Here is a 24,093-nt window from a genome sequence, read left to right on the forward strand (position 1 = left end):
TGGGGATAAGAGTCCACAGCCCTTAATTGCAATAAGTGTAATTTGCAAAACATTTGCACCTATTGATTTCCCACAACCCTCCCTCTGATAACATTGTGCTGCATATAATATCGTTGAGAAGGGCTATGATTGTGGAGGCTTTTCCATGAGAGCAGAATGAAAACCATGATTTTTCAGGTCTTCTCTCAATACCAGGGGTGTCCACAGGGGGAGATTGTAAGAGTCAAGATGGTGGTCATGGCCACACAATTGAAGCCCCTCCCTTTTTCCAATTGTGCATTCCAAAAAGGTGGGACTTCAATCATGCTTTTGTATGTGCCATCTTGAATGTTGACACCCCTCCCCCCCATGTACGTGGATATACTGGGCTTAGAAAAGACTCAAGGATATAGCGAGACCCCGTCACCCTTCACCCTGGACACAGCTTGGATGAATGGGTTAAGGAGACAGAAGGCTCTTTCTAAAACATCAGCTTGAGCTTCTTTAGGTTCTATCTGCCTTTTTCTTCTTTGCTTTGATCCACTGGCAGTGCTTTCAATCGGTGAATGAATTCAGCAATGAACCATGGACAATTTATTACATGGTATCTTTGCTGTGAGTCACTGTAGCACACAAATCAAATATGCTGATAAATAAATCATAACAAGGGGAAGTAATATCTCTGGGGGAGGGGGGGAGGGAGAAGCCTTAAAGAATCTTTATCTTTTTCTCGGGTGACATAAGAGAGGCATAATCAAGCGGGCACAGCAGCCTTCTCCAACTTAATGACCTCCAGAAGCCTTGGACTTCAGTTCTCCATATTCTCACCCAACTTGGCCAGTGAATTAACACAATTAAAGACTAAAACAAAGAAAACCTCCTGTTTGTAAAAACACATGTATATGATATTGCCCCACTTACATTGCTGCATTTTGCAGCCCTTGGCATCTTTGAAAAATATTGCGTATGAGTCCACACTAAAGCAGTGTTTCTCACCCTTGGCTGGCTGGGGGAATTCTGGGAGATGAGGTCCACACATCTTCAAATGCCAAGGTTGAAAAACAGTGCACTAAAATGCTGTTCAGCTCCACACTATATCAAATGTTAACCATGTTAATTGGGTCTAAATCTGGCAGTTGTATTTCCATACCACCTGGATTGAGTAGGTAGGGCAGTGAGGGATGTGTGATAAGAAACTGAAGTATAACAGCATGGATGTAGTAATGTATCATGCACGAACTGGCTAAAGATTTTCTTGTTGTTTGGTTATTTTTCTCCCTAAAATGTGGCAAATGGAGGTTATTTCCTGACATTTTTGTCAATTTTGGAAAATGGTTTGATGGAGGACCTGAGTTACTGCTACTCTCTTGACATACATCTGAATTAAGTTCCTCCTTGCTCAAATGAAAGTGAGTAGCTATTTTTCAAGCAAAATGCCCAAGCTGGCATTTTAAAAAAGATTTTGCTATTTGTGTTGGAAACCCTGAAAAGTGTAAGTGGATTCAGTTATCTAACAGAACTGTTGAAACATTATCCTTTATTTAAGGCAATGCAATCAAACCAATAGGGATAGCCAGAGACCTGTTAAAATGAATACTTAACAAAAGTTTATGATCAAACCATTGTCATCTTTTTCTTTTAGTACTTTTTGTTAAAACAGCGCCTGTACCCTGACTGGGAAACAAGAAACATGGTTTGAAAGTCTCCTTCAAACCCAACAAGTCTGAAAGCATATATATATATATATATATATATATATATATATATATATATATATAAAAAAAATTTAAAACACTGAAGCTGAATTAAGCTATGGTGCTGGACCCCAGCATAGAGCATTCTGTGCAGTTAAAGTTCTTTGAAAGTTTTTACTCCAAATATATTCAGTATTGAATTCATCATTTGGAAGAAACAGACAACATACTAACGTAAATTTTGCTTTCTCCCTGAATAGAACACTTTTATGTCATGACTATAATATTTAATTTCTCCTCAGTTTGGTGTAGTGGTTAAGACATCAGACAAGAACTGGGGGACCGTGAGTTCTAGTTCTGCCTTGGCCATGAACCCATTTGGGTGTCAGCCCTTCATGATGGACCAGGCTAGGAAACCAAAGTTATGAATGCTAATACTACTTTTATTATAAGGTTACAGTAACACATTAACTTTTCAAGTCTGAATGTGCTTCCCCACTCCCTCCCTTTATCTTCGTGAGAATTAGGGCGGGTCTTGTCTGAAACCCTTACTCAGGTTACATTTACCAGGACTCAGATATCTTTCATCTGACCATCATCTTGGTTGTGGCTCTTCCTCCTGTTCCTCACAGTTATTCTTCCCATTACATTGGGTGACCCTGGGCCAGTCACTCTCTCTCAGCTGTAGGAAGGAGACAATGGCAAACCACTTCCAAAAATCTTGCCAAGAAAACTGCAGGGACTTATCCAGGCAGTTGCCAGGAGTCAACACTGACTCGAATATATACTGTATTTGTTTTAGATTCCAGCATATATCTGGTGAACCTCTAGGTAAAGGTAAAGGTTTCCCTTGACATTAAGTCCAGTCGTGTCCGACTCTAGGGGGCGGTGCTCATCTCCGTTTCAAAGCTGAAGAGCCGGCGTTTGTCCGTAGACACTTCCATGGTCATGTGGCCAGCTTGACTACATGGAACACCGTTACCTACCCGCCGAAGCGGTACCTATTAATCTACTCACATTTGCATGTTTTCAAACTGCTAGGTTGGCAGGAGCTGGGACTAGCAGCTTAGTGAACCTCTAGGATGGAACTTTTTTTTTTTCTCTCTCCAGTCAAGTACAAGAAAAAACAACAGCTGCAATCTCCCTATTGCAAATGACAAATCATTGTTTCAATTCAGCTGGAAGATATAACATTGGGTAAGGCTGACCTAGCAGTCCATCATAGTATCTGATTGAAACTGACCTTCTTCATTTACTTTTAAAGGTTGGGAATCTAAACCTTGGCTTTCCACCGAGGGGGAACAAAAACCTCAGTGCTCTCAAGCAAACAGACCATGATTGTTCCCTGTCACCTAGAATTACTGTAGGTAAATACGTAGATAAGCAAGTAGAAAGACAGACAGATAAAGCAAGCCATACAGCATAGTGGGTTGATATGTTTTAGAGGAAATTATTTCCATTTTACAGATGAGAAACACTGAGATGCAACAAACAGTCTCATGATATTATTTATGATAGTGGTATCTAGTATTCCTTTTAACAAAAGCATGAAAGAAGCTCTGTATTTGGCAAGTCACCACTATTAAGGGAACACCAGGCCTGGCATACAGAAAATCCATGACTGAATCCCCAGAGCATCCACTTAAAGTATCAGGAAGGAGGTGATATGAAAGGCCACTTTATTAGACTCTGGAGAGCTGCTATCGCTTGAAAAGAGGTGGGAGACAGCTTCTGGAGTTTCCATTTGTATTTTTATGCTTGAAATCCTGGACAGTATTTTTTCTGAAGAGTATTGAAGTATGCAAAAAAGTTGAGAAACTTATTTCCCTAATGCTTTATATAATATGCTCTGTGGACCAATATCATTCTATTGCACATTTTCAGCTCTACTGCATCTTTCACTAACGCTGACTATACAATGAAATTCTGACCTGAAAACAGGCAGCTCCAAGAGAGAAGACTTGTATGGAGAAAAGCTGATATGGTATCACTGCTCCTTGGTGTGCCATTAGTATGCAGCATGCACAGTTTTGCAGGCTGACACCTTGAGAAGACATGGAAAGATGCTTGTCTGTCCCTCTCCTCCTCCTCCCCTGCTGCTAAAATGGAAGAAATGAGCCAGACTGGAGGGATATAGCAATTACATATTCCTACTGCATCAAATTAGATCAATCCCAGAATTACTGGGTTCTAAAATACGAGTTAGATGTTGCAATCTCAAGAAAGACATACATAGCCTGGGGGATATGTTTAGAAATGCAGTTTTCCTCTGATTGGCATTTTTCAAGTTTTTAAATGGATCTAGTTCGCCCTGCAGAACTGTCCCAAAACAATACACAGGAGAGGCCAGATCAGTTCCTTAATCTTCCATTCCCTTAATCCCTAGCAATCCATGCTAGTTGGGGATTCCGGGAGAAGTCTACCCTATCAGGACACCAGATTAGGAAAGGCTGCTGTACAGATAACGTACCTTTCTTTTTAGCTTTTTCTTTTCTTTTCTTTTCTTAACGTGATGGGCTGTTCAGAAGGAGGGAGCATGTCATTAAATACTCCAAAGGGTGTGAGTCCTCTGTCTTCCAGAAACATCTTATGTGTGCTTGATGTGTCTGTGATGAGCAATGTGCTAAGGCATGGATGGAAGGAGACTAGAGCAGGCTAGACAGAATTCCTGCCAGAAGCCCTTGATAAAATTTTCTTTTGGGGAAGCCTGACACACCCCTCTGAAATGCTGCCCAGTTGCAGCGGGGGTGGGGTGGGGGGAGAGGCATGATCCCAACAAAAATAAACCTTTTTGGTAGGCTCCATTCATGTCAATGGGAAGTTTTGAATATGTGTGCCACTGATGTTAATGGAATTTTGATGTGCTCAGCTGAGATCTGTTGTTACCCTGGTGCTTTTATTGTCTACTCTGATTAGTTTTGAAATTTTTGTAGATATTTCCACCTTTAATTAGAAAGTCGATACTGTCACCCAACAATCTGACATGGTTGCAATGTCATGACTCAGCTGTACTGCTGCACTGCCATTTTGGGAAATTACCAAGGACGTTTGCATGAATAAATAGTAGCTTCAGAAGCTATCAATTCCAGTATTTTTCAGTTTTTTTAATGGCCAATCTATATACTATTATAAAAAACAAAAGGATTGGGTTATCTCACTCCCTGCCTGCACTACCAATGCACAGACAGACAGACAGACTTCTTTCAGAGTGTTGCCAAAGTAGAAATTGCCTAATGCCCCGGAAGCTTATATTGCTCTTTGTGGACAATTGCATTTTAAGTTTGAATCATATTTTCTCTAATACTGAAGACTGAGTATTATTCATAGGAAAGGTTCATTGGCAGACAATCAAGAAAGAATGGAGTGAGCAAAAGTTAAAGTTTCCAGCTGATATATCCTCTCAGAGAAAAACTATAGAAACAGGTTTTAAAATAAAAGTTTTGTACTACAAGGTAACATTTTTTAATATATTTTTCTGCAGAGAAAGAAAAATATCTTGCCAGGATCTTATTAGTTCAGCTACCACTATAGCCTTAATTTGGAAAGAAATCCTTTCTTATAAACCCCTAAAGCAAAAAGCCCTCAATGCATAAGAAAAAGAACAGTAAAATCTCTCCCCAACACCCAATTCTCTTTCTTTTCCAAAGAAAAGGATATCTGTAGCTCAGGGTTGAACTGTGGAGTCCTTGGTGCTCTCTGAGCTTGGTGGTTGGCTTGCAGATGTTTCATTACCTGACTAGATAACATCATCAGTGCTGGTGAGTTTGGGGTTTGCTCCCTGTTTATATATGGTAGCTTGCCCTGCCAGTGTTGGTGGGGGTGTGGTTTTCTCCTTGGTAGTTCCTTGATTAGGGCATTGTTTGTCTGCTTGATGGTTTGTCTGGTGTTAATCCCTGCTTATCTGGGCATTGGCTGCTGGGGAGGACGTGTTCTGGTCTTTTTGTTACCTTCTTAGCATTTTTATTGTCTCTTTTAAATGGTGTGTAAATATGGTTTATCTCTTTGTGCTCACAGTTCCCCAGTTGAAACTATGGTTGAGTCTGTCCAAACTGTGAGCATCCTAGACCTGTGAAAAAACTGTGAGCATCCTAGACCAAGTTAAATCCCACACTGCTAGGGAATTCTTGGAAGCTTGGCATTCTGACAAATCAGCCATCAACAGACACATAGCTGTCTGTGCCCTGAACCCAGCAGACTCTGTCTTAGACCAGGATCCCCCTCCACCCAGTTCTTGAGAAGACCATCATCTTGAGGATAAAACATCAGAAAAGATTCTCAAGTAGTCAAATTCCTACCAGCAAAAAATCCCTGACTTTTGACTTGATTTGTCTCTTTGGATATTATTTCTTAGTAAGCTTGCTTTTGATGTTTTGACCTTGGATTGAAGTTATGAAAGTAGCTTGATGGATGTAATGATGGATGTAATGTCTAGATAACAAGTTGCAGAGTAAGCAGATACTGTAAAAGAAATATAAGGCAGCCTGATTCCAGGGGGCAAGCCAACAGGGAGATCTAAAAGGAATTAGGTAAGGAGTTCAAGAAGAGAGAGAAGAGTGACCAGAGAAGCTGTATTTTCTGATGAATTGTTTTCGGAGGTGTGAGAGGTGACAAGGTCATATCCTAAGTAGTTGCTAATTGCAACTATGAGGAGTCTCCTTTAACCTTTTCCTCTCTAAGTCAAGAGTTTGTACTTGGTTAATGTGAGAACCTGAGAAACCTAATAGGATGACTGCCATTACTGAAAAATATCAACTGATGGTTACTTTTTGATTAAAACAAACAAAGAAAGGAAACAGGGGTTGCACTGTGCATTAAAAATATCAATTCCAGCTCAGAAATCCAGAAAAATGATCTTGCAATGCTGTACAAAGCATCTGGGTTAAGGAGTGTCATGAGTGCCGTTGAGCTGAAGACATCAGCACAACGGCACACATGACAATAACGAGGAAGCAGAGGAAGGGGCTCAAGATAAGCATAGCACGCACAACAACAGCCACAGACTCTAGCCGGAGGAAGCAGCCATCAGAACACAAAGGAGAAAGAAGAAAAGACAAAGGCTAAGCGGATTGCGAGGCACACCCAAGCTGTTAGCACAAGCGCAACGGAGATCGCCCAGCTGACAGCAATCACCGGCTGAATGAGGAAACCGATGATGGGCGATCCCGGGGCACCAGCTGGGGCCTCGCAACCCTTCACCTACCGGCAAGACAGCATGCAGGACAAAGGGGGGATGACGTAACCCAGGGTGAGGGGGCGCTGACCGGCGCGGGGTATTTAAACCCCGCACCGGCGCGCTCCTCTCGCTCTCAGCTTTTTTCGCAACTGACACTACGTACGAAATAAACCGGAACCTGCTCTCCTATGAATCAGCGTCTGTGTTTTACTCTGCGGGTTAAACCGGTGGCGCTGCGGGTTAAACCGCTGAGCTGTCAATCGGAAGGTCGGCGGTTCGAAACCGCGCGGCGGGGTGAGCTCCCGTTGCTCGTCCCAGCTTCTGCACACCAAGCAGTTCGAAAACATGCAAATGTGAGTAGATTAATTGGTACCGCTTCGGCGGGAAGGTAATGGCGTTCCGTGAGTCATGCTGGCCACATGACCCGGAAGTGTCCTATGGACAACGCCGGCTCCAAGGCTTTGAAACGGAGATGAGCACCGTCCCCTAGAGTCGGACACGACTGGACTTTACGTCAAGGGAAACCCTAGGCAGTGCATGACATAAAGCTGAGAGTCACAAACTCAGCCTCGCCGAGCCCCACCGGACAACGAGCCACAGGAGGAATAGACGGCGAGAAGACCACGAGCGATGAGGCCGACGCGTCGCGGCCAAAGCGGGTGAACCGCACGGCAAGAAGCGGAGGAGGACCGATCGAGGCCAGAGGCACTGCGGACCCCAGGAGCCACGGACACCCACCTGGCCCACCCCGAGCCTCAGCTCCAACCCCAGAGGGAGACGGCGGCAGAGGTGACCCGGCCACGGGAGGGAGCAACATACCTCCCGAGACCAGCGGAGACCCCCCCGCCCCACATCGCACCCCAGCCACGGGCGTGGAGCGTCAGCCCAACTGCGGCAAGCACGGTGGAGGACGGAGAGGCAACCCAGCCGACGCAACCCCAAACGGAGGAAGCGGACCAGCGGACGGGACTGCCTGAACCCCACCAGCGGCTCAACCCGGCGGACACACCGACAGACCCGACCCCAGCTGCGGCGCGGATTTCGGACGGGGAAACTCAAGCCAGACTCGCAGCCATGGAGGCCCAGCTACAGGACCTCAGGACCATGCTGCAATCGCTGAAGTCCCCGGCGCCGCCCAACGACGTTCCCGTGCAGGCCCACACCCCGAGCGGGTCGTCGCACCCCCATGGGCCAAATGCTAATCAACAAGCGGCCCAAGCAGACGAAGCCAGGAGTCAGGAAGCGAGAGGAGGGGACTCACAGAACGCCCGGGCCCCAAAGGACTTCCCCATTTTCTTCGACGGGAACCCCGCGAAACTGTCGTTCTTCATTACGAACGCCAGGGAGTTCATGGGGCAGCACGGACACTCCTTTAACTCTGAAGCGGACAAGATCGCAGCTGTGGCGATCAAACTACAAGACCGGGCGGCGGACTGGTACGTCCAAATGTACGAGTCCAACTCCCCTGCCCTCTCTGACTTCCATGCTTTCATTACCGAGATGAAGCGCTACTTTGAGGACCCACTAGCCAAAGAGAGGGCTAAAAGCGCACTCCAAAGCCTCAAACAGGGCGCACGCACTGTCCCGGACTACGCCCTCGAATTTAAAGCCCTAGAAGGGAAGATCAACGACTGGTCCGAGATCACCCTGCTAGAAATGTTTAAAAGGGGGCTCAACCGCGAAGTACTTCAATGGGCTCTCTACCGGGACGATCCGGAGACTCTGCACGGCTGGATCCACCTCGCGGGGAAAGCAGAACACGCGCACCGCACCTTCCTAATGGCAACGACGGAAGACAAAACCAACACCTACCCAAAGGTACCCGCGCCACACGTGGGGACGGCCAGTCTCACATATCCAAGGAAGAAATTCACTCGCGGGCCCTGCGGGAGGTGTGGGAAAATGGGGCACAAAACGGCAGATTGCTTCTCCAACCGGACCCCAGCGAGCGCTCCTAAACCCGCACTGAAACCTAACCTCAAACCAACTAACCCGCCGCCACCCCCCACCGCCGAATGACCGGAGCCACAGCGACACCGGACGAAGGCTGGGACGCTTACTGGGGGGGAGAGGACGCCGTAGACCCAGACCAGCCGGCGGGAAACGCTCCCCACCTGCCCTAAAACATGCCGCGAGGCAGGTGGTGGGACAGAGGCGCGGATCACTTCGACAGAGCGGCGAAAGCGCCGTCATAATGGCGGCAATCAAGCTCTCTGGGGGCAACGGAGCCACCACAGCCGCGGCACTAGTGGACTCGGGGTGCTCGAAAAACCTGATCCACCCCAACATAGTCGCAAAACTCGCCCTACGCTGCCTCCCCCTCCCCACGCCGCTGGCATTTCTCCAGCTGGACGGCTCAACAGCGGGAGGGACACCAGCCACGATGCAGACCGAGCCGGTTACCCTACAAATGGGTACCCACACCGAACGAACATCGTTCATGGTAACCCACATAGGACGGCCCATCGTAGTCTTGGGGATACCATGGCTCGCAACAAACAACCCGCGCATCGACTGGGCGACCCGCACCTTCCGATTCGACGACGGTGAGTACCGGGTGCCAGTTCCGGCGGGCAGGACCAACCCCACGGTGGGACGAGCAGAGGTGGCAACCCAGGACAACACAACTACCCCAGAAGACCTACCGGAGCAATACGCTGACTTCTCAGAGGTCTTCGGAGAGGCGGAAGCTGATCAACTACCCCCCCACCACAAGACGGACTGCAGGATTGACCTGCTGCCCGATGTCCCCTTACCTAGGCTGAAGATTTACTCGATGACCCCGAAGGAGATGGCAACCCTCCGGGAGTTCATCGACAAAAACCTAGAGAGGGGATTCATAGAGCCGGCATGCTCACCGGTCGGAGCGCCCGTCTTATTCCAAGAGAAAAAAGACGGCACCCTACGGCTCTGCACCGACTACCGGGGCCTCAATGCAGCTTCCCTATCCAATAAATACCCCTTACCCCTCGTGAAAGACATGCTCGCCCACCTGTCCACGGGCAGAGTATTCTCCAAGCTGGACCTTCGCGAGGCGTACTACCGGATCCGAATCAGGGAGGGGGACAAATGGAAAACGGCGTTCAACTGCCCCCTAGGCGCCTTTCAGTACAAAGTGCTGCCATTCGGACTAGCAGGGGCCCCGGGGGTATTCATGCAGCTCATCAATGAGGTGCTGCATGAGCACCTGTTCAAAGGGGTCCTGGTCTACATAGACGACATCCTCATCTACTCCAAAATGCACGAGGAACACGTGACCCTAGTCAGACAAGTCCTTGACAAGCTAAAAAGGGCGAAACTCTATGCCAAACCCTCAAAGTGCGAATTCCATAAAGCACGCCTAGACTACCTGGGGTACCGAATCTCCGGAGAAGGCATAGAGATGGACCCCGCAAAAGTCGAGGCGGTGGTGAACTGGGAACGCCCCCGTAACAGGCGCCAACTCCAGAGCTTCCTCGGCTTAGCGAATTTTTACAGGTCATTCGCACGGGGGTTCGCGGAGATAGCCCTCCCCCTAACAGACCTCCTCAAGACTAAAGGGGTGGGGGACACACGACGCGCCAAGAACCCGGGCACAGTACTAAATTGGACTCCCGCGTGCCAAACCGCATTCAACAGGCTGAAAGCGCTGTTCACCACGGAGCCAATCCTCACGCACCCGGACCCAGAACGGCCGTTCGTGGTCCAAGCCGACGCCTCAGACTTCTCCCTGGGGGCCATCCTACTCCAAAAGGACCCCACAGGAGTCCTGAAACCATGCGCCTACCTGTCGAGGAAATTCTCTGAGACAGAAAGGCGCTGGCACGTCTGGGAGAAGGAAGCCTTCGCGGTGAAATTGGCGTTGGAAACATGGAGGCACCTACTGGAAGGAGCCACCCAACCATTCGAGGTCTGGACCGACCACCGGAACCTCGAGGCCCTCCGAACGCCCAGACGCCTCAGCCCAAAACAGGTCAGATGGGCCCAATTTTTCAGCCGCTTCAACTTTCAGCTGAAGTTTATGCCGGGCAAAAAGAACTTCCTAGCTGACGCCCTCTCCCGACTGCCCCAAGACGAGGAGCCCACCCCAGACATGATCGGGATGGTCCTATCCGCTTCCCAGCTGGGGATGGCGGTGACCACCCGGAGCGGCGCTCGGAGGCAGCCCAACCCCACGGCACAACCGACGGTGGGGCAACCAGTAACCAGACGGCGCCAACCGCAACTGCCAGGGGGGATACGCGCAGACCTCACGGCCGCCCTCAAAACCGACCCTTGGCTCCTAGCAAACCCCAACAAGGTGACGATGGCACAGGACCTGGCATGGGGGGAAGGCAGAATATATGTCCCAGACTCGCAACGCCAGGCGATCTTACGCAGATCCCACGACGCCAAGCAAGCGGGACACTTCGGGTTCCTGAAGACCCTGCACCTCACACAACGCCAATTCTGGTGGCCCGCGCTGAGACGGGATGTGAAAGCCTATGTAGCGTCCTGCCCGACATGCGCCAGGGCCAAACGGGCACCAGGTAAGCCCCCGGGACTTTTACAAAAGGTGGCGGAGCCCTCCCGCCCATGGGAGGAAATCTCCATGGATTTCATAGTAGATCTCCCACCCAGCCAGAAGAAAACGGCCATTTGGGTGGTGAAAGGCTACTTTTCGAAACAAGCCCACTTCATCCCCTGCTCATCGGTCCCGTCCGCCCAACAACTAGCCAAACTCTTCCTGATACACGTGTACAGGTTACACGGATGTCCTGCACGCGTGGTGACCGACAGGGGCACACAATTCACTTCGAAATTCTGGCGGGCCTTCCTAAAGCTGACGGGGACCCAACAAGCCCTATCCACTGCCTGGCACCCCCAGACGGACGGAGCCACAGAGGTCCTCAATGCCACCCTAGAACAATTCATACGCTCATACACAAACTACCACCAAGACGACTGGGTCGAACTGCTCCCGTTTGCGGAAGTCGCGTATAATAACGCCGTCCACACAAGCACGGGAAAAACCCCGTTCGAAGTAGTCTCGGGGCGCGACTTCGTCCCCATACCGGAGCTACCGCAACCCCCCGGGGACCCCAAGTGGATGCTAGTGACTGGGGACGGAAGATTGCGGAATCGTGGCCAATAATCACGGCAGCACTGAAGGAAGCACAGGCGGCCTACAAAGAGCAGGCCGACAAGCACTGGTGCCAGCAACCGACGTTCCAGGCAGGGGATATGGTCTACCTATCCACCAAATTCCTGAAGTCACCTCAACCGTCGAAAAAACTGGGGCCTAAGTATATCGGGCCGCTTCGAGTAACCCAGATAGTGAACCCGGTGGCAATACGCCTGGACCTGCCGCACAATCTACGGAGACTCCACCCGGTATTTCACACCAGCCTCCTGAAACCTGCAACCACCTCTCGATGGCACCCGAGCACGCCACTGCCCTCCCCAGTGATGATCGACGGCCAACAACATTTCGAAGTAAGAGACATACTCGACTCTCGCTGTCAACGGGGAATATTACACTATTTAGTAAGGTGGAAACACTTCCCCCACCCAGAATGGGTGGCGGCGCAACACGTCAAGGCGCCAGACCTGACCCGGGCATTCCACCGGACGTACCCCGACAAGCCAAAGGGGCGACAAGCCGAACCGGCCCCTGAACACCCTTTTCCCCGCGGGCCCCCCCCCGCCAGCCGCACCCCCAGGGGAAATGGCCCCCCAAGCCCGCGACTTGGGTAGACCTCCCTCCCCCCAGGACTCACCCTCCCCCCGCCCCGGGCCCACGAGGGAGTGACATTGGTCACCTGTGCATGCCTGGGGGCAACACCCAGGATGCACACATAACAATGACGACGCACTTGGAAAAAAGATAAGGGCCCTACCTGGAGCTGAAAAGCACCCGACCAGCCACGCCTCTTTCCTCGCCGAACTGAGCCAAACAAGCAGGGTGTGGCCGGAGCATGCGCACGCCCAGGGTGTGGTCGGGGCATGCACACTGGGAACACACCCTAGATGGACACGAGGTAGAGGGCGGAACAAAGGGAGGGGCGAAAACACTCCGGCGGGAAATTAAAAAAAAAAAAAAAACCATTTTGACAGCTCTCCTGCTAAAAAACCGGAAGGCCGGGGGGGGGCACTATTCGGACAGGGGGCAGTATGTCATGAGTGCCGTTGAGCTGAAGACATCAGCACAACGGCACACATGACAATAACGAGGAAGCAGAGGAAGGGGCTCAAGATAAGCATAGCACGCACAACAACAGCCACAGACTCTAGCCGGAGGAAGCAGCCATCAGAACACAAAGGAGAAAGAAGAAAAGACAAAGGCTAAGCGGATTGCGAGGCACACCCAAGCTGTTAGCACAAGCGCAACGGAGATCGCCCAGCTGACAGCAATCACCGGCTGAATGAGGAAACCGATGATGGGCAATCCCGGGGCACCAGCTGGGGCCTCGCAACCCTTCACCTACCGGCAAGACAGCATGCAGGACAAAGGGGGGATGACGTAACCCAGGGTGAGGGGGCGCTGACCGGCGCGGGGTATTTAAACCCCGCACCGGCGCGCTCCTCTCACTCTCAGCTTTTTTCGCAACTGACACTACGTACGAAATAAACCGGAACCTGCTCTCCTATGAATCAGCGTCTGTGTTTTACTCTGCGGTAGGCAGTGCATGACAAGGAGGAACAAATTAAATCACTACTGTTGATATCTAACATACATCACAACCAAGGGAAAATATAGATGATGCCTTCCAAAAAGAAAGTACAGATCTTACAAAGAGGTATAAAGTCATAGTGATAGGGAGATAAAGCAAGTTCTTTCATGAAGTTCCTGAGCTGTCATGCTGACAGCTCTCTTCTTCAGAAGTGGTAGAAGGTACAAGGAGGATCAACTATTCTTGACTTGATATTCATTAGTGGGGAAGACTTGGCTGAGAAGGAGAAGAAGCAGGAACATTAGGAGAAAGTGACCATATAATGCTGGAGTTTATGATTTTAAGAGAAACTAAAACAGCATAGTCAAACAAATCTTGGATCTCAGGAAGGCAGATTTTAATAAACTCACAGCAATGATAAATAGGGTCCCATGGCAGGAGAAGCTAAAAGGATAAGTTGCTCAAGATGGATGAGAGTTTCAAATGAAGGAAATATTAAAAGCACAACTGGAAGCAATTTCAATGAAAAAAAAATGGAGGAATGCAAAGAAAACAAAACAACAGGACAGGAAAAAAAAAAGACAGGGTTGAGAGTGATTAAAACATCATATTTTAGTATTGGTATTTTTTTTTAATTGGGGGGAATTTGTGGGATGATGGTGTCTTTTTCTCTTCTATTTCTTGGTTCTGCTTTGTTTTTTTTTACTCACTTATTTTCTTTAGTATTTTATTGTACTTTTTGTATGTTTGTACTCTGTTTATTTTTTTGTAATCCTGTTAAAAATAATAAATTTGGAAGAGAAAATCCCATCACCAATGAAAGCTTATTTACTCTGAGTGAATTTAAATTGTCATGCCAGATGAATGGCATCCTGGGATACTGAAGAAAGTAGCTGATGATTTTGTCAAACTTTTATGTATTTATCTTTGAGAAATCATGGAGAATTGGTGAAGTGCCAGATGATTGGAAGAGAGCAAATGTCTTTATTTTAAAAAAAGGGGGAAAAACAACATCCAGCAAACTACAGATCAGTAAGATTGGCATTGATACCTGGGTAGATTCTAGAGCAGATCATAAGGAGCTCCTGGAAAACAAAGTAATAATTATCAGAAAGCATGAATGTGTCAAGAACAAATTTTGTCAGACTGATCTTATGTTTTATTGATTGGCTAACTTCCTTAATAGATGGTGGGAATGCTGTAGACATAATATATCTGGACTTTAGCAGAGTATATAACAAATTAAGATTTGAAACTCCATGCTTAACTCTGTATGTTCTGAAGGATTTTGTTGTTGTTGTTGTTGTGTTTTCAAATCCAAAGCAATGCACAGCCTTAAAACCTATAGATGGTGGGAAAAAGCTGTTTTAAGATCTCAGATCAAATCTAACCATGCTTCCATCTTTAACTGTCTCTATGAATGAAAATTGCAGTCCATTTTCTTGGCACTTTCTGATTAGAACAGTTCTAGACTGTATTTTTACTTGTGTACATTTGGATGTTAGAGATGAGATATTCACTGCCTGGGAAATTCAGAAACTCATTTCCTGGATGGCCATAGAGGAAGTAGTTTCCTTTCTCTCTGGAAAAAGGAATAAGAACTATTCTTGCTTTATGTTCTCCTTTTTATATTCTGAGTTCTTCACCCATGTGGTCTGGCACTTACATCAGCCCATGAGCTCTCTGTGGTTGTATAAAATGCCCAATTCGTCTTCAGCCTCTTATCCACTAGATTCATTTCCAGTATTTTGGAAGAACCATCATAAGCAGGAATGCAACAGATGGATAACAATACCATCATGGCTATAGGCAGAGGTATATAAAATAAAATTGTAGTCTCTATAAATTGCTGTAGTGGACAAAAGTCGGTAGTTTGGAAAATGTGCAGAAGAATCATAGATAACCAACATCTGCCAGTCCCAAACCTAGATTCATTTCTACATCATTTGTTCATCAAACCACTAATTTGTCATTTATTTTGCTTGCCTGGCATAGCACTTCTAAAAGAAGAGATGCAATTGTGTAGCAAGGCTAAAAATTCAAAACTAAGTGTCTGCAGAGGCAGCATGAGACCACTTACCCCCTGCTTGCCCTCAGAATACAATGACCGCATATGCTGAGCATTCTAAAAGAAGACAAAAGGACCAATCAGAGGGCTGTAATAGAGCATCCATAAGTTATCCTTGTGTCCATTGGCTCTCAATCAGTCTTCCCGGAGGCTTTGGTTAATTTGTGCTTTCATCCTTCTGGTCTTCCATTCAAATGGTTCATTCATCTTCTGCGGTTGCAATCGATCCCCTTTGACAAACCACCTCAAACTGCTACTGCCTCTTCTTATATTCCTCTATAATTTTTTTTCCTCCCCTTTGTCCTGAATGTGTGGTTTGCTGATTTACCAGGACTGGCCCTGGAGTTTCACTTCTGCTCAGCAGAAACAATGCAGCAATATGGCAGCACTATCAAAGGAATCCCTTTCCCAAGGGATGGAGGATGCTCCACATTTCTGTGCCAAAGAACACAAGAGCAGCACCACTCCCAACTCTGTTGATGGGAATCAACGACTGAGGACAGGGCAAGGTGGAAATAAAAACAGTAAGAGCTCTTGTGAAAATCCCTAAGACTCTGAAGGTGCTTTTTAGCAGCTAGAATCCATCCACATTTATTCAGAAATAAGATAAATCGGTCTAAGGTTGTGGGATCTACTTTATTTTTTAAAAACTTGAACACCACAATCATACAGAGACTGGCTGAGAAATATGCATTTACAGCTGAACTCCAGAATTGATAAGAGCTTATAGTTTCCATACAAGTACTGTACACACCCTTGCTTATGCATGCTCTTCTTCATTTCTATAGTCTAATTTAGGCAATTTATGGCCATAAAATGACCATAAATTATTCAGCAATAATCAGAATTGCAGATCAATTACACACTGAAATGTATATAATTAAATACAATCATCACAAGAGGCAAGCGAGGCGAACATTCGAAGGCCTTAAATAAATACACACACAACTCTCCTATTCCTTTTGCGGTAGCTTAGATTTTTTATCATGTCTACTCTTTGGGATGCATATATGGGAGAAAAAGTATTTACTATAAGCAGGTGAAATCTTGTAGAGGTTCATCTTGCAGTTAAGGGCAGCCTGAAGCCTGTCCTCTCTGGTGAACCTCGCTGTGATGTCCAAAAGGGTTTTTGGTATAACAAGGCATCAGTGCTTCCCTCTCCTCTGTGATTTGCCACAGATGGATGTTTTGTGGCAGAGGTGATAAAGCTGCGTAAATCATGCCTTGGGAATGAGGCAAGGCCAGCCTCACAGGAAGAGGGGGTGAAATGGCGAGTTGCAAGGTCACTTGGGTGAGATAGTGAAAAATGGCTCTTTATTCTGCAAACACATTTTCTCCTTTGAAAACAGGGAACTATTTTCTAGTGTTTTTTTTTTTAAAAAAAACAGGAGAGGAACATAAAAATTTAGGATGGTGGGGAGGAGGAAATAGCTACTGTATTTATCTCATTTACATTTATGAGTGGTTCGAAGGTTTTTCATTTTTTTCACTTGCCATAAATACATTTTTAAATGCCTATAATTTTCATAGCGGCTGGCAGCACCATCAACCTTGACTGACCTTGAAAATGCTTGGTTAGTGCTTGGATGGGAGACCACTAGCAAATCCCAGGTCAGTAGGCTAGATTGGGAAGTTGGAAAAAACCTCTGGAAGAAGGTAACGGCAAATTCCTATCTTATTATCAAGAAAACTCCATGGACACATCAAGGTCAACTTGAGGGACTCTCATCTCTGACTTTCTACCAAGGCACGAAGCATTTTCTGCAGGATGTGTTCCTGGAATGCCCAGTGAGCATCAAAGCAGTCTTGCGCCCAGGGCATTTAGGAAGGGCTGCTGGTGGGAAGTGGCAGAGAAAACCTCGTGTTACCTGCTCCTGGCTATCCTTCCTCTAATGCAGGGGTCCCCAAACACTTCAGCTCATCGACCCCACCATAAAGTTTCAGATTCATCGACCCCTAAACATTTATTATATGACAATAATTTAATAAATACTACTTTGACCAACAGTACTACAAATAATAAGAACAACATCTACTCCTTGGATAGTCACACTGACCTTTGGGGGTCGATATTGACCACTTTGGGGAACCCTGCTCTAATGTCATGGGAGGTCCAGTGCAGGGCTTTTCAAAAAAATACAAGGCTTTTCGAAAAAGGGAGGGAGGGAGGAAGGAATCTCACCATGTCACAGCATTCAGTGCAGTGTATGGCTTTTCTCCAAAATATCTGAGAAATGTTCTCCTCCCCAAATAATATTTCAGGAAGAGTTAGCATTTCACCCATACCTACCAAAGAAATGACAGAATGCTTCCTTGAGGTAGTGATGGGTATATTCAGAGAAGCCCTTGGCATGCAAAGCAAGAACTATGAGAAACTAAATAGTCTATGTTTGTTCCATAAGGGAAATACATATAGATAGCTATAGACAGACACATATGCACACACGCACGTACACACATACGCATTTGATGCCTGGCAGGAGAGGGTATTTTCCACATCAAGATAAGGCCTTGTTTCCAATAATTGGCTTTGTTATGTTAAGTACCGGTGCTCGACACATGAGGGCACATTCACACAAACTATTTTCTATGCGAAACCAACATGGTCATGTCACCTTGTAGTATCTTTCTAATTTCAGGATGGGTTTTGTACTTCAGGCCTAGCACACTGCTGGAAACACAGCAGGCTCTAGCATCCTCCCAAGAAAATCATCCCACTCCTGCTGAGGGCTGAGATGAAACCAGGGGGCTGAAGACCAGTTTTGCAGCTGATGGTAATCTCCAGATTCAGGAGGACAGATTTTAAACGCGCGGCATGTTAAAGGGCTGGAGATTATCTACTTGGCCACAGTACCCTAAAACTCTAATACAAGTCTGTTGTATCATCAAGTAAAAAAAAGAAAGATCACATTCATAGGGGGGCTATTTGTGTGAGAAATTCAAGATAATACTGCTATTTTCTTGTTTCAGAAAAGCAAAACAAACATACAAAAAAAAACCCCAAACAAAACAAGCCTCCCCCACCCCCCAGCGTTTCAGACTCACAAATGTAATGTTCCCTCAGTATTTGGGGATGGGAAGGCATGATTAATACATTCTATTCAACATCTGTTACCATTTTAAACCTCTTTTGTTACATGTAATGGACACTGTAAGTGCTTTAGGCAGACAGAAATGTACCCATAAAGATCTTCTTCTTCTTCTTACCTTTTAAAAGATATCCATATCCATAATGGTGGAACTTTTCACAACATTTACTGCTAAGACAGTGAAGGTGGGACAGCAAGGGGGGGTGCTTTGATTTGTAGGTAAAGGTATAGGTTTCCCTTGACATTAAGTCCAGTCGTGTCCGACTCTAGGGGGCGGTGCTCATCTCTGTTTCAAAGCCAAAGAGCCGGCATTTGTCCATAGACACTTCCGTGGTCATGTGGCCGGCATAACTAAATGGAACGCCGTTACCTGCCCGCCGAAGTGGTACCTATTAATCTACTCACATTTGCATGTTTTCAAACTGCTAGGTTGGCAGGAGCTGGGACTAGCAAGGGGAGCTCACCCCGTCATGCGGATTTGAATAGCCGACCTTCCGATCGGCAAGCTCAGCAGCTCAGCGGTTTAACCCGCAGCACCACCGCGTCCCTTACGCTTTGATTTGTATCTGTACGAATTTCTTTTTTTTTACAGCATAAAATCATAGAATCATAGAGTGTAAGGGTTGGAAGGAACTATGGAGGTCATCTAGTCCAACCCCTTGTCCAGTACAGAAAGCCACTGCTGTAGCTTCCTAGCAGATGGTCATCTAGTCTCCATCAAAGAAGGTCCATCCCCTCCCAAGACAATCTGTTCTTGGGTCAAAAGCAGGGGGCGACTTGTTGCTTTCTGTGGCTAAGAACCACATCACTGAATGTTAGATACGTCATCCCATCCCCAAACTGCTTCCCTCATGATGCAGAAAAAAGGAGAGATCACCTGGTGTCCTACTTTCCCTCTTGATCCTACTGCTGTTACATACATAACAGGGTTAGGGCTGGAATAACCAAAGGCTGCTCCCTTGGAAATTGTCTGTGCTAACTGCCCACGGTATTGTTTCCAGGATCCCTGAAAAGTGTTGTGCCTCTTAAAACAGACAGATATAAAGATAATCCTTGCTTGTTTCTCATGTTTCTCTCTGCCTGCTTTTGCCTGGTTTTGCTCCTGTTTTGCCAGTTAACTGTTTTGTTGTTGGCTGATGTTTTTAATAAATAAATATCAAACCAGCTGAACTGCGTGGTGTATGACTTTGCTCTGATCTGAATATTGGCTTTGACAGGGAGTATGCTGGGTAGAAACTAAACTGGAAATTACCCATAGTAATTTTCCTCACACCAAAGAGGTTGATTTTTGTGCCTTATTTTCTGTGGCAGAAATAATAATTTGAAATGGGAATTCAGATATCTCCAGCTGGGTATAAATTTAATTAATGCCATCCCATTTCAGGGAATATCCAGTCGTAATTATGAATAATTGAAAACGTAATCCTGTTTGCTCTGCATCTAACTGTAAGTGGAAATTACGGCCACCTTAGCTTTTTAAACAAAAAATAAGGGAGAATATAGCCAAGATGAGGCACAGAAATTTAAAAGATACAGATAACTAATTCCAAGAACAGCCTACATACAGCTTTTTTTTTTTTAATCCTTTTAAATGTTTTCCTAGGTAAATTCAGCTCGAGAGATGCACAAATCAATTTTGTGATTCATGTGTGCCACGCAAATATTTTCATAACAAACTTCCCAACAGGAGCACAAAATCCAATAGAATGACTAAATATGATTGAAATAGAATTCAAGCATCTGTTACACAGGTAAAAAAAAAAACCTTGGTTCAGAATGCATTCACACAAATACAGTCCTACAGATGGCTACTTAACCATATGTCCCCTCACGTCCAAAGTACCGGCTCATAGGATTACAGATCTGATAATGTTGCACAGAATTTAACCCCCCTTCTGATCAGTACATTAGTTTACATTGTTGTGTAATACTACTTACCATACCAACGGCAGGATCAGGCCAAGTTTCTTCACAGATCCGCAATATGGACTCAACCACAGATTAAGTGATGATCTCCAGCAGAGCCTTTTGTTCAGAAGTACGTGGTCTGAAATTAGAGGAGATTTGTTCGTATTTTTTAAAACTGCTTTTACAAGACAACTCTACTAAAACTTTAGGGCAGTCTTTATTTCTGAGAAGCCCTTTTCAAAAGAGTATGTAGGAAGCTTATACTGAAGTTACATTTGGAGTTTTTATTCCATTTTATGAAGTAAGCGGCATTCATACAGGCAGGCAGGCAGGCCTGCTACACTAACTGTAGCCCCTTTTGGGGAACAACGTTATGCAGGTGCCGAGAAGAAGTGAGGGATAATAAGCCAAAGATACGAAAAGCCTGAGATAAGAAAACGAAACCAAACCGAAAAATAGGTAAGGCAGGGGAATGACAGATGGGGCAAAACCAAAAGACAGGGGCTGAGGTTGAAACTTTTTTTGTTATCTTTGTGCTTAGCTAATATTGTAGAATTGAAACCGAAATGCAAATACTGTATATTGCATATTCCATTTTAATGATTTTAATGCACTGACAAATGGAACATAAATCCACCAGAGTAGAAGGTACCGAGTGACACTGAAACACAAGTCCTTCATATGAATTTGGACACCTGATCCTTAAAAAGTGCACCCTGCATGATCTGGTTTGCTCCTTCAGACTGCTTTAAAAAAGGCTATTTTCCGTCTGACCTACTGCATATCAGAGTCTGAATCTACATGTGCAGTCCATTGATGGATTACAGCAGACTGTCCTCCTTCAGGAACAAAACACCTTGTCATTAATTTGGTTAAAACTGGAGGTGAAGGAACAGGCTTAAATCTCTCACCAATATGTGCATCTCTTATGGAGAGTTTTTAGCTATGGGAAAAACTGTAAGATAGGGTTCACAAACTACTTTGTAGACCTTTATTTGCCCCTTTTGGGTTTTCTGCACTTTTGCGTGTCTCTGCTACTGAACATTATCAGAGTTTTACGCGATTCCTATTGCTATATAAAGGCAGTCTGCATGAACAAATAATGTCAGAGTTTAATGCTTCCTTCATATATTTCATAAGCAAAGTTGTCTGATCTGTAATGTGTCAGTGTGAAAAAGGAATTACTCCTTAGATTCAGTAAATGGTTGTATCACCTTTAGCTGCAGTAATGGCTGCTTCGACTCAGACTTTCTAGCATAAGCCAGTCTGAGCCAGTCTGGTGTAGTGGTGAAGGTGCTGGCCTACAAACTAGGAGACTGTGGCGGCTGGGTGACTTTCAGCCAATCACTCTCTCTTAGTCCAACCCACCTCACAGGGCTGTTGTTGTGGGGAAAATAGGAGGTGAGAGCATTAGGTATCTACGCTGCCTTGAGTTGATGATAGCTGATGGATGATAGATGGTAGATAAGATAAAAATCTAACAGCAGCAGGAGCAAGAAATATAATAATAATAATCATCATCATCATCATCATCATCATCTGTTTCAGGAACTGTCACCATATTTTTATAGGGTTTGGCTCTGGATTCTGACTTGGCCATTCCAAACTGCTGAATGTCTTCTTCTTCCTCTATTCTCTTATACCTTCCTTGTATGCTTGGGATCACTGTCTTGCTGCACGTCCCACTTGCCCTTCAGCTTCAGCCTGTTAGTCTGTTATAGAGTTTTCTGATACGAAGCAGAATTAGTGTTTCTTCAGTGATGTGAAGTTGTCCAGGTCCTAAAGCAGGAAATCATCTCCAAGGCATGACGCAACACCTCTGAACTTGACGGTTGGTAGGAAGTTTCTACTGTGGAATCCCCTGTTTGGTTTTTCCTGGATATTATGTCACCATGTCATCCTGATATATTGTCTACCTATAGAATATTCTTCCCAAATTCTGAAGGATCATCCAGTTGCTTTTGGGCAAGCTGGAGAAGAACATTGATGTTGTTCTTAGTGATCCATGGCTTTTGCCTTGCCAGTCTCTCTTGATTTCCATTTTTACCCAGTGCTTTTGTGATGACATAGTCATGAATACTGCCAAGGCAAAAGAGGACTGCAGATCTATGGGTGTCTCGACACTGTGTTGATGGGTGGAGCTGCAGAACTTTAGAAATTGCTCTGTAACTTTTTTCAGACTGATAGACATCAAGTCTATTTAACAGAGGTCTTTGAGTGGGGAATTACATGCTTAAAATATAGGTAGTGAGAATACTTTGATGAAAGGTATTCAAGTTTGTTAGATTTATATACAGCAGGGCTGGCTCAAATCAGCCATCTTTAATACAGTACTTAGTTACTCCTATAATTGAATTGATTGAACTGGGGAGAGGTGATTGATTTTCCAGACTGGCACATCACATATTGGATGGTTTTCTGATGAATCAAATAAAACAAGGACAAAACATGGCCCATAATTTGTTCCCTCAGCCTCCCTTTATATGTCAGCAGGGTCCATGTGAGCTGTGATACTGTTCAGTAGCAAAGAGAGGCAGAAACACACAGAAAATGCTAAAAGGGGCAAGTACTATTCCATTCTGCTATCTCAGCAAATGGAAGAGGCTTCATCAGCTACTGAATGCTGATGGAGCAGAACAGGGTATTCTTATTTGTCATGAACCATTGGTGGAGGCATCATAGCAACTCTTTCAGCAACAAGCAGGTGTGTGGCCAAGTAACCAGCAGTTCCAGATGCTTGCCCCTATACCAAATGCTATTTATCCAAGATATTCTCCCCCCTCACCATGAATTCTCTGAACACAGTCCGACGCATCAACTTTTCAGAGGCACTGAATATTAATTGGAACCCAATCTTGGTACTTTTATCTTTCCTGAAATGAACGAAGTAGGAATTTGTCTCTGGCTCCTTTCCAACCCACAGCCAAATTAAATCACTTTCTCACCACTGACCAGGATTTTATGTCCTAACAGAACTTCTCCCTTCTGCCTGAGAGAGCTGCGCAAGTCGTATTTGAAAATGATCACACACTATGCGTGAGATGCATTTAAGATTGGATTAGAGTCAAATGAAAGAAGACGACTATAAATACAGTTAACTTTAATTAAAATTTAAATCTAATGAAATGGCAAGGAGGAAAAAAGAAACAACTCTTTCTCCTTCTCCCCTGCCCCCCCTTCAAAGTCAAGATTCATCCTGAGCATGCCCTCTTATCCCTCCCCATTCTTAAAGAAGAACACCACTTTAAACTGTTGAGAAATGGGGAAAGGACTCCATGGGCTGAACAGCTCTTTGCTTTCCAACGCTAACATTTAAAAGAAATAGTTGTGGAGAAGTATTGCATGAACTGCTTCTTTTTTCTGTAGCACTTCCTTCTGCTTACAGACATAGAAGGAGCTTCCTACAGAAAGAATCCTTTCTAGGAAATGTTATTTGCTTTTCTGGTTCAGAGGAAGGTGCCAGCACTGGAGCACCAAGACAGTCATATGTGGCCTTTTTTATGAGTCAAGGGATATGGAAATTGGCTATTGATCCAGAGGTCACATGTGA

At 45.6% G+C, this 24,093-nt stretch overlaps 2 protein-coding genes across 6 annotated transcripts in view; one reads left to right on the forward strand and one right to left on the reverse strand.

The window, feature by feature from the left end:
- The window catches only part of STK39 (serine/threonine kinase 39), a 381,542-nt gene that overhangs the window by 247,508 nt on the left and 109,941 nt on the right, over positions 1-24,093 (forward strand). The window lies entirely within an intron of this gene.
- The window catches only part of B3GALT1 (beta-1,3-galactosyltransferase 1), a 267,054-nt gene that overhangs the window by 77,853 nt on the left and 165,108 nt on the right, over positions 1-24,093 (reverse strand). For all 5 annotated transcript variants that reach the window (XR_010068922.1, XM_063318230.1, XM_063318229.1 and 2 more), the window contains one exon: positions 20,574-20,682. The gene's annotated coding sequence lies outside the window, so the exon portion shown is untranslated. The remainder of the gene's footprint in view (positions 1-20,573; positions 20,683-24,093) is intronic.

Source organism: Candoia aspera, chromosome 1 (genome assembly GCF_035149785.1).
Source record: "Candoia aspera isolate rCanAsp1 chromosome 1, rCanAsp1.hap2, whole genome shotgun sequence".
NCBI lineage: Eukaryota > Metazoa > Chordata > Lepidosauria > Squamata > Boidae > Candoia > Candoia aspera.